The 11,913-nt window shown below is 42.0% G+C and overlaps 1 protein-coding gene across 4 annotated transcripts in view; it reads right to left on the bottom strand.

Annotated features, from left to right (window-relative positions):
• HTR4 (5-hydroxytryptamine receptor 4) overlaps window positions 1-11,547 on the bottom strand; it is a 159,800-nt gene extending 148,253 nt beyond the window's left edge. The window contains exon 1 of one of the 4 annotated variants that reach the window (XM_037802071.1): window positions 11,460-11,547. The gene's annotated coding sequence lies outside the window, so the exon portion shown is untranslated. Of the gene's footprint in view, window positions 1-10,815; window positions 10,845-11,065; window positions 11,141-11,286; window positions 11,356-11,459 lie in introns of those variants that run through there. The other 3 variants (XM_037802075.1, XM_037802072.1, XM_037802073.1) reach the window with 3 other exon arrangements.
• Window positions 11,548-11,913: the final 366 nt, after the last annotated feature.

Here is an 11,913-nt window from a genome sequence, read left to right on the forward strand (position 1 = left end):
TGCCAACATCTGCCAACTTGGAGCTATGTCTTAACCTCAGTTTGCTTTGCTTTGCTGCACTGTTTTGTTTACTTTGGTTTGGGTTGCATGGGTAGATATTCATGCATAACTGTGCTTGGACTGACCACGTTCCTTTATAGAGTATGCCGACATGAGTTAAATTTCTGTGTCAAAGGGCATATCCCAATACCTTTGTTTTGGACAAATGTCAGGAATAAGTAAAACATTATATCTCAATAGCAAAATCAAGGGTGAGAGTCTGTAATGGAAGGAGCACCAGATGAGGAGCTACTGGACCTGGGTTCTCAGCCTGACCCTGCTACTAGCTAATCTGAAGTCTATTCACCAGTCTGGGCCTCAGTCTTCTCAACTATAGAATAGAGTGAGACAGAAGGTGTTAGGTAGGTGAGCAAAGGGGAAACTTTCAAGTTAATTAGAATGTCTCATGGGTTAAAGGGAATTCTTCTTGAAGAGGTGAGTTCCTTATCATTGGAAGCATCAGGAAGCATGTGGCTAACCCTCCAAGGATGTCTAAATAAGAATCTGTGATTTTGATAGCTGAGAAGGTTTCTTCTAAAGATTACACTGTAGAACTGTGGTGGACCATGATCTCTCAGATCCCACAAAAAGACCATGTTGTTTTTGAATCATTTTCCATTTTTGAAAAAGGATGGAAGTTTATTTCACACACACTCTATCAAGCCCCATCTACTGAGCACAATCAGACATTTCTGAGCCGGTGGAACAAAAATAAGAGTAATGTGTAAAGCTAGATACTTGGTTAGAGATTGGGATTAGGTGTTCAAATGCTTGTTGTTGGCTTCATCCCTTCACTGCCCTAAGCCACTGCCAGCCACATGCACCAAAATACACAATCCCACCAAATCAAACCAATCCCAAATGCAGTCTTCTAAATACCAAGGTGATTGTGACTTTCCAGTAACCCAACCTTTTTGGACCTCCATTGTGAAAAAAACATTTCTTGGATCATCTGAAAAATTGCAACTCTGCAAATTCTCACTAAAGAGAAGAAAAATTCCCCTCCTTGACTGTTTGCTCAGACATTGTTTTCTGGAAAACATCTGTACTTTATAGGATGCCTTCTCAGCAACTTTTTCATTATCTCAATCAGCTGATATATATTCTTTAGAAAATTTTATCTTTGTAAGTTGCTTCTGAAAAAAACATTTTGTTTATCTAGACATATAAATATAAGGTTACAGGTGAAAATTTGCAGATGTCATTAAAAAAAAAAAAAAAAGACCCAGGATTCCACAAACAGACCTTCATTTGCAAATACCTCTTTTTAAGAATAATAGCCAAAATGCCATTTTGTGCTGCTAGGTCATCTAGAAAGACTTAGTTCTAAATAAAAACTCCCTGGCCATTCCATTTCCACAACTGAAGATCCCATACAGACGTCAATTCAATTACACTTGGGGTATACCTCTCTTGATACGTACAAAAAGGATGCAAAATCGCTTTTAATTCTTTTCAAAACAACAGAGGAAAATATTCTTCCTGAGTAAATAAACATTTCTCAGCTGGTGACTTCAGCCACTTTGTCAACAAAACTAATATTTAAAACAGCCCTTAACCAATGAATAAATATTTGAAAAGCATACCCCACCTATTCTTGGAGAAAAGAAGGGAGGATGAGAAAAATAAAAGAGAAACATGAACTTCCATGTTTATGTAACACTGACCAGAGTATATACTGAGTTTACCAGAAATCACATTTTTTTTAAAAAGGCAAAGATTTATTTTTCCCTAAAGAGTGTGACCAAGCGAGTAATGTTACAAAAAACCAGATTTAAGTATGGATCTGGGTATTTCATGAAGAAAACGAGAAGATAACCAGGGGTCATTTATTTATATGTGTTTACTTTTGTAACCACTTGATTAATGTCTCCCTCCCAATTTGACCACAGGTTCTTTGACAAGAGACCCAGCACTAATCAATAAATATTGTTGAATGGATGGATGGCATGACATGATATGAAAATCCTATTTGATAATGAGAGAAGGAATTAGCCTTGTCTCTGTGGCTCCAGAGGACGGATGGGTGGGAATTTCAAGACACAGTTGAGACTCACTATGAAGTAGATCATTCCAACCATCAGAGCGCTCCAGTTATTGACCTGGAAGCAGCAAGCTACACCTCAGCAGGAGACTTAAACAAGAAGCCAGAAAACCATCAGACAGTCACGTTTGAGGGGAGGAAGCAAATTTTGGATAATTCTGAATTCTGATGAAATCCAGGAATGCAATGAATGCAGGACTAAATAAGAGGCTGTTTACTGAAGAGCAGTGATTTTTAATTTAAGTATGCATAAGAATCACCTGGAGGACTTCTTAAAGCACACACTGCTGACCCCACCCCCAAGTTTCTGATTTAGTAGGTCTAGGGTGGGGCCCTAGAATTTGCATTTCTAATGTGCTGCCAAATATTGCCAAGACTGTTGGTCCCGGAACTGCTCTTTGAGTACTGGGTGTGGCAAAAACATTGATTCCTAAAGTGTGATTCTCAATTCACAAGAGCAAGAACATGAGATTAGAAAATTGGTGGATAGAGCATTAGTACTATCAGATAGTATGGTACAAAATGTGTTCTCTCTTCATTTTCTCTTTTAATCCCTGTTGTCCACATTGAAGAAAAGGACTCACATAAGTGCTCCTTTATCTTTGAAAATCCCCAAGTATTTGCTACTCTCTCTTTTATAATAAGGAACTGGTCTCAGACTCACAATCTTTTGCAAGAAACATCAATCTCTTAGTCGGGTGCCCCTAGAAGCAGATCTTGAGGTGGGGTTTAATGCCTGTAGTTTTTTTGGCAGGTGCAGATACTCCGGCAGGGGAGTGGTGGTTCAGGAATGGAAGTGAAAGGCAGCCAATAAAAAATGTGTTATTAAGCCACTGAAGCTGATTCCCACAGGGAAGCTCTGAGAAATGGTGTGAGGCATTTGTCTCAGAATTGTCCTGGACAAGTGATGAGGAAACTGGGGTGCTGATGTTCCCACAGCCATCATTTATTGGTTAAGGGTTGTCTGTAGGGGCCATACATTCCCGGGCACCTCCAGTCTATTGTGTCTACGGGCAGAGTAGAACCAGCAGACAGAGGTCAGCCCTCCAAAAATGATGCAAGTGCTAGACACTGGAAGTAAGGATGGTGGGCACAGAAATAATGAGGTGATCTGCAGGAAAATGGGAGAAACCCAGCAGTATCTGCTCCAATTCTTTAGCTGAATGCATTGCTTTGTTTGTCTGGCATTTGTTTTTATAGTTATCTTCTATTTCTTGCAGTTGGTACTGGTTTCCTTTTACATTTCTGTTTCTTTATAAGATAAATTTATTTAGGGAAAACTAATTGACTTGCAGGAAAATGCTATATAGATAATGCTCCAGATGGTATGAGAAGGTGGCAAAAATCATCAAAGTAATACTCAAAGGATTGGAGTTTGGGGAACATTGGGGTACAGCAGTTTAAAGCAGGGGTCAGCACATTTTTTTTTGTACCAGGCCAGATGGAAAATATTTTAGACTTTTTGGCCCTTAAGGTCATTGTCACAACTACTCAACTCTGCTGCTTAGTGAAAAAACAACCATAGACAATATGTAAATGAATGAGCCTGGCTGTTGCCAATAAAATGTTATATATGAATAATGAAATCTGAATTTCATAAAATTTTCACTTGTCACAAAATATTCTTCTATTGAGTTTTTTTTTCAACCATTATAAATGTAAAAACCATTCTTAGCTTTCAGGTTACACAAAACAAGCAGCAAATCAGATCATTTGCCAACCCTGATTTAAAGCACAGGGAATCTGTCCTGTTTCTATCAATTACCAGTATGACCTTAAATTACTTAACTTTTCTTAGCCTCGGTTGGCTCTTCTGTGTAATGGGGATAAGCCTAATATCAACTACACAAGTTTGTTGCAAAAAATAAATGAAAATAAATACTTATAAAATGGGCACCAAGCAAGTTCACAATGTGAAGTCATCCAGTTATTGTAACAACGTGATCTCCAGACTGTCAGTGTCATTGGAGGCTGAGTGTTTCCGGCCCTGCTTCTCCATAAAGGCAGCTTTTCCCTGGCTGCCCATCTCCCCTACTTGGGGATAGGCTACAGAAATTATTCCTTTTCTCTATAGGGAAGGCCTCTGAAGGGTGAGCCTGAGAACACCCAAAGGGTTTTATCTTCACTGATTCAGAGGTCTTGAATTGGGAGCAGGTCAAACCAAAATTCTCATTTCATCTAAGTTAAGTTTTCAAAATTAGTGTTTTGAACCTTGCAGAAGTATGCTGCTGACAGTGGCTGACAATGGTTCTCACACATTAGTATACCTAAAAATAACTTGTAAACTGCAGATTCAGGTACTTCACTCATAGCATTTCTGATCACTAGGCCCAGGCATCTTCTTTTTAACACATGCTCCAGTGATTCTGATGATTCCAGGAAAGCAGTTTGGGAAACATTGTAAGGATGGAGTGCAATCCACCCAGGTGAGCATACCCTTCGGAAATTCTCTTTAATAGTTTTTCTGTATCCGTTTAAATCCCTCGTTTGCTGAGAAGACCTGGATTATGCTATTTGCTGCATGTGCCTAGAAAAAAGTCTGTGCAAGCATATTTACCTCTTCTGTCTTCTCCCTTTCTATTTGTTCTGAACCTCCTGGATTAGAAAACAGTTGATGCAGAATTCTCTACTTCAGATATCGTGTGCTGATTATCATAAATTAAACATGCCAGCGCAATCTCAGAGGACTCGTGTTATTTACAACTCCTTAAATGTAAATTCTTCAGCAAAATCTGCATCTTTACTAGACTAATAAGATGTTACCTCCTAAAAGGCTGCTTCCCACAAAGTGATTCCAGTAGCTCCTAATCAAACCCACAGGGAAAAAAGTGAAAATACACTCATAGACTTTACAGGGGCCAATTTAACACAGAAGAGAAGGCTCCTAGGAAAGAAGCAGGAGAGAAGTAATCACCCATTTCTGTAACTGATATTTGTAGAGTATACACTATGTAATAAGCCTTTCATATGTGTTACCTCGTTTAATCTCCACATCAGGCTATCAGGGAATAGTGCAATTATCCCGATTACAGAGATGAAGAAACTAAGGCACAGGAAGGAGGGGTTGTCCAAAGTCATGCCAAGCAACAGCTCCCGAGAATAGACCTTTAACCACTGAGCTACCACATGAAGGATCCAGAGCTCAGTGGTCTCCCATCTCCCAACTCAGTGTTGTTAACTAGATATTTATGAAGCTCCTCAAAATCTCCACAATATCTACTGGCACTTGAAAGAGGATAAGCTTTAACAAGAACCAACTTTGCTCTTAGCACCATGTGACTGTGAGTTCCTCACTTTGCTTCTATAAGCCCCCCGTTTTACAGCCATTCAGTGCAGTTCAAATGTTCAGCCAACCTGTCTTGCAGATCTGCTGCTACTCATGGAGCTCAAATAAGATAGCATGTATGCAAGTACTCTGACCACTGTAAAAGTTTATCTAAAATAGCAGTTTCCACTTATATGAAATGCTTGTTATCTAAAATGGCAGTTTACAAGCCTGTCATTTTCATAAATTATTTTAAAATGTTGAGAAGGAAGAGTGTATTCGTTTTATGAAATCATCCATGTCAAAAAAAAAAAAAACCAGATTTTCCAGAGATCTGGAGTACGCTGTAAAGTACCAAACCTGCAGATCTTTAGGAGGGCAGGCAGAACACGGCTTCTACCTGGAAGACGGACTATTTATCTTGGCTGCCTCAAAGAAGACTAAGTATATAAAACTCTATAGCACATAGTAAATTTCAAGAAACTATTTAAACTGAATCTGAATTTCAGGATAGCCAGATCCTTCTAAGCAAGTACTTGGAGGCACCTTGCTTAGGTGAAGGATGTCTGGTCACACCGAGAGAAACAGATGCTGACATTCAAGAGGCAGGAAGGTGTTCATTGAATTTGAAATTTGGTTTTAAAAGAAACTTTTTCTAATTGAGATTTCAAAAATTTAATCAGTTACACATAAATGTTTATACTCGAGTTTCTGTTGAGTTTCTCCATTGTGCCAATGTTGATCTGAAAGGGAAAAAAGTACAAAGAAACTACACCGAAAACAAAAGCTGGATGGACAAATAATATATCTTGCTTAACCTCAGACAGCCTAGTCAGAATATACATGGCAGGAGACAAAATATTAAAAGACTTCTGACGCTCCAAATTGAGGTGGTGGTAGAAGTGGGTAGAGGCAGAGAATATGAAAAGGTCTAAGATCAGAATTAATCCAACCTAGAAGTATCATAGCTGAGAAAAAGTAAAGGTTTTCCTGAAATTCAAAATGAAAGAAAATGCCTAGATGCTTAGCAATAATCCAGACTTAAGGAGAAAAGATGTCGATTTGTCCCTAGCAGTTACTGTTCTTTTAATTTTGCTCCACCTATTGCCTCTCTTTAATCCAAATGTTCAGTTACCTTAAAAAATAAGATACCTTTTTATTTGGAAAAAAACCTCAGGTCGGTAGATTGTTAGCTTTATTTTAGTTGTCTGGGTCTTAACACAATGGTTCTCTAAACCAGCAGCAGCAGCAGCAACTAAGAAATTGTCAGAAATGCACCTTCTCAGACTCCCAATCCAGACATCCTGAATCAGAAATTCTGGGGTTGGAGTCCAGCAATCTGTGTTTTAACAGGCCCTCCAGATGATTCCGACCCTCACCAAAGTCTGAGAACCACTGTCTTAACCAAACCACTGGGCTTGCAAAGCCACCGCTCTACCATTTATTCACTAGCAACTACCAGAGCTGTGTATTTGTTGATATAGGGAGTTAGGGGAAAGAGTCAACCTCCTTACGGCTTGCTTGGATTTTCAAGTTTATTAGCAACTGTTAAGACAATCATTCTCAGTCCAACTATATTTAAAGTTGGCCTTATCAATGAGCCTATTTTGGGGGCCATTGACATTGCATTTATATTTCTCTCTGTCCAAATGTGTACCACTTCCTACTGCTTCAATAATATAAAAAGTCAACAGTATGCAGAATGGAAGAATCCAAGGGCAGGCAAAGAAAAATATGAAAAAATGTGTAAGTCCATACAAATATGGAAACTTTAATTTTGGTGACAGAAGAGATATCTAAAATTTAGATTGATGGTGAGGAGGAGCTAATGGAAAAAGAAAAGTCTCATTCATTGTTTTCTCCTTTTCACCATCCTTCCTTTTCCCCATTCCTCCTCCTATCAGCCAACCCCACAACCACCCCTTTCACTCTACATATGCCTTGGAACTATAAGGGAGAAATCACATTATTTCAACTGAATACAACTCACTATCTCACCAGTCTCTAGCATCTTTCCTAGAGGCAGACTTGGTTCTACAACCGGACCACATGATGCATGAGATCAGTTCTACCCTGGGCATCAAGACCCCATCCATGCAAGGCAGTTTAGTTGCAGGGATTCAGAGACTGGACTCTGGAATCAGATGACACATAATCCAACCCCAGCTCCACCACATAATAGCTGAGAGAATTAGGGCAATTATTTTACCTCTCTAAGTTTAACTCATCTCTAAAATGGGAGGAATGAAAGTATCTCTCTCATAGAATTTTTTTAATTACAGAAGTTGTGAGTTTACAAAACAATCATGGATAAAATACAGGATTCCCATATACCACCCTAGCACCAACAGCTTGCATTGGTATGGAACATTTGTTACAACTGATGATAGCACTTTTTAGACAATTGTACTTTTTTAACATAGTTACCTTTGTTACAATTGATGAAAGATTATTAAAATAGTTCTATCATCCATTATTTACATTAGGTTTTCCCCATATACCACCCTATGAATACCACCCTGTATTAGTCTCGTACATTTGTCATAATTCATGGAAGAACCTTTTTATACTTGTACTATTAAGGATAGTCCATCATCTACAATAGGGTTCACTGTGTTGTACAGTCCTATGTTTTGTCTTTTAATTTTTATTCTAGCAACATATACGACCCAAAGTTTCCCCCTTTTAACTACATTCACCTATATATTTCAGTGCTGTTGACTACACCCACAATAACACGCTACCATAGGACTTTTTATGAAGATTAAATGAGCTCATCCATGTAAAGCATTTAGAACTGCGCCTGGCACATATCAAGGGATGGATTAATGTGAGCTATTAAGATTATTATTATATTGCCTCTGAAATGTTTCTCAGCCTACAGCAGTATCTTGAGCATTTCCAGGCATAGCAATAAGGCAGTATGAAAGCAGGAGGGATAAAGGTAAATGTGTGAGGGTGGCTAAATTGGAAGGGGGTGGAAAGGCAACAAGCAGCACAGCAATCTATCCTTTAAAAAAAAAATGTTGTAAGAAGTTTCTGTACTAGGCCACAAGATTATGTATTTGAATTACAGCAGTGGATCTCAGTGGGGGAGGGGGAGTCCACCCCAGGGACATCTGGCAATGCCTGGAGACATTTTTTGGTTGTCACAACTGGGGGGTGTTGCTACTGGCATCTAATGAATAGAGGCCAGGGATGCTGCTAAACATCCTACAATGCACAGGACAATCCCCTCACAACAAAGAATTATCTAGCCCAAACTATCATTAGAGACGAGATTTGAGAAACCCTGAATTATAGCATAAAGTGAAGTTTACGTTAAGTCAATGACATGGAGGATTCTGGCACTTGATGAGCGGTGAGGATGGGTGACCTCTAAGAATCCCCCAACTCTAAGTCTTGATGTGTTTAGTTGACCCTCAACCTCAAACTTAAATCAAGAATGCATTTTCATTCCTTTTTCCCTTTACCTGTTTCCTTTCCTAAGACAAAAAAAAAATTTTATAAAGATGGTTAGATATTAAAATGTAACCATGAGGCATTAGGTGACAATTTTTTTGCTAAAAGAAAGAACACCAATGGCAATCAGAAAGTTTTAGAGCTGGATGAAACTTAGAAATTATCTGGAGACAAGATTCTGGTTGAAATGTTTCATCCCATTTCACAGATGAAGAAACCAAGACTAGAAAGGTGAAGAGACTTGATCTAGGTCACACAGATTCATCCCAAGAACTTATTTAACATATTAGCCACACAGTGATAACAATCAAGGACTCACAGTGGGTCTCCTCTTCACACATTTGCTTTGCTATTTATTCAATGATCATAGTCTAGATCTGCTCCTATCTCTGCAATCCCTGAATATAGGTCTCACCAATAAAGTGGTGGCAGTGAGAATAAAAAAAGGAAAAAAATTAGATTGAAGAAACACTGAGAAAACTGAAAAAGCCTGCCTATTGATTAAGGATTAAGCTGTGGCAACTATTGATGAAAGAAGAATAACAAAAAGTGACTTCAATTTCCAGTCTGGGTGACTCAGAAGATGGTGGTGGTTCAATAAAAGATGGGAAAATCAGGAGGTGGTTTGGGGTAGCAGTATGTGTGTGTTGGGTTTCAGGTGTCATCTGTGAAGTTGGGGAAGGAGATGAAGGGATGAACAAAGTCAGGGAGGTCTGGGAGAACCTGGGCTGAAGAAAACACTTGAGTATTTGGTCATGAAGCTGCTGTAGCTGCTGGTGGGAGCAGCCTCAGGAGGGAAATCCAGTTTACCAAGAGGGACCAGGGACACAATCATCCTCTGGGTCCCATAGCTGAAGGCCCTGCTAGCTCTGATGTGCTACAGTTCTCTTGGAGTTTAAATGACAACCATTGCTTCACTGTATATTAATTATAATAAAGACATTTTGTTGGGGGGAAAAATGCAAACAGAACAGAGATTTTGGGGTAGGAATACATGAGAAAAATGAAAATATGATTTAAAAAATTACTTGAGAATGCTGCAGAATCTGTTCAATTTTTACTAATTTTTCCACAATCATCATTTCCTAAGTTGGAGCTGCTCCTCAGACCTCCCCAGGTCTCTTCCCTCATACTGACTTTTTCCTGGTTTCTAGGGCACCACATCCACCACCAGAGTCCTTTCCCTTTACCACCAGAGCTCACCGGCAACACGCAACAACTTCTCCCAGGGTGGTGGTCACTGCAGCTGAAGTTCCACTTGGGAGTCTAGGGAAACACCATCTACTATCCCCAGGGTCACGCAGCACTTTATGACCTGGGGAGCCCATCCCAATAGCATCAAGTTGGGGAGGGCAAACTTGCATCAGTGCCCTTCCATCAAAAGCTACCTTTGGTTCATGCCCAGCCTGTACCCTAAGAAACAGCTTTTGTTCATTTTCATGGACCAAAAGGAAATCAAGCCAGTATGTTCTCTTAACATCGAACTCTAGGAAGAGGCACTCGTGCCCCTGACTTCACCTCTGCTGGCCACCACCTCCTTATACCAACAGCTACTTCTTTTGAAGACAACTAATAGCACGGTGCCACACACCGTGTAGCAAGGTCAGGGGAAATGCCTCTTAAAATGGGATCAGGATCCTTTGAGAGGACTGCAGGACGCTAGTACTGACAGCGACTGCAAATGCCTCATGCAGCACAGTGTGCCCCCACACACACTCACTTACACACAAGCCAGTTAACACATTCATGACACACATGCCTCGTCTCTCTCTCTCACACACACACACAGCATACTCTCTCAGTTACACATTCATGACCATCCATCCATATAATTCCACTTATATATCCGGTTACACACACGGTTATGGATGTACACCGTTATTCATTCTCTCTCTCTCCTCCCTCTCTCTCTCTCTCTCTCACACACACACACATACACTCACACTCTCTACACACACAACCCCATATAATCAGTGAACACATATCCAGTTTCCCAAGTACTTACGTTCCCAAGTGTAGGTCGCTGGCCCCGGACCTACAGTGGTCCCACGCTGGGGCACGTTCTACACAATCAGCCAACCCACCTACACTCTACACCCTGAGCCACGGAACTCATCCCTGCGGCAAAGCCGGGTCTCCCGAGTGCGGAGCTCCCAAACCCCCCGGTCCCGCCAAGCCTCTCAGCCCCCACCTCGTCCCCACCAGCACACGTGGGCTCTCGGAGCCCTAACCCCGGGCGCACCTGCCGCACCTACCCGCTGCCCGCAGCGAGGGAGCAGGGCGCTCCGGAAGACTGGAGCAGCCACCCCCAGCCGAGGAGCCGAGCTTCTGCCGCCGCCGCCGCTGCCGCCGCGCTCCCAGCCGCTGCCTGCGCCCTCGCCGCCGCCCCCTCGGGTGCCGGCTCCAGCCCCCGCGCTGAGAGACCCGCGGGTGCGAGGCGCCAGCCCGGAGGCCGCAGCACGCCAGCCCCGCTCACCTGGGCGCGCCGTGCATGGTCCTCCTCCGCGGGTACAGCAGCCCCAGCCCAAGCGGCCCCACGGCCCTGCCCGCGGCCGCCCCCGCCGAGCGCCCGGGACTACCGGGATGCTGCCAGCCGGGCCGACGCTCGGGCAGTGGGCGCAGGGGCGGGGCGTGCAGGAGGGTCCTTACCCCTCCGGGCTGGCCAGCAGGCGCCTTCCCTGGACCGAGCCCTGCCCATCCGATGGAGGAAGGGCGCGCGTTCCGGACTCACTTCAGGTTCATGGGTGACCCTGGGCAAGTTGCTTAACCTGAGTACCCACTTTCTTTATGGAAAGATAATAAACGAGAAATCGCTTATAGTATCTTTGCCAGGGGAATCCCTGCCCCTGTATAGCTTACTTCCTTCCCATGCCTCTAAACTCTGCAAGGACAGGATTGGTTTGGGAGCAGGGTTCACAGTGAGTTTAACAGCACCTTAGATATAAGGCTCCCAAGCTTTACAGAGGCAGTGTTTCATTTGCCTGAAGTCTTCCTCGGAAAACCTCACAGTGTTTGTTAGTACCACTGTTTGCTGCCCTGATCCCAAGTTGTCAATTGTCCCAGCTCTGACTGCCTGTTGACCTTGAGCATGTCATTACACTGG

The sequence above is a fragment of the Choloepus didactylus genome, chromosome 13 (assembly GCF_015220235.1).
Source record: "Choloepus didactylus isolate mChoDid1 chromosome 13, mChoDid1.pri, whole genome shotgun sequence".
Taxonomy (NCBI): Eukaryota; Metazoa; Chordata; class Mammalia; order Pilosa; family Megalonychidae; genus Choloepus; species Choloepus didactylus.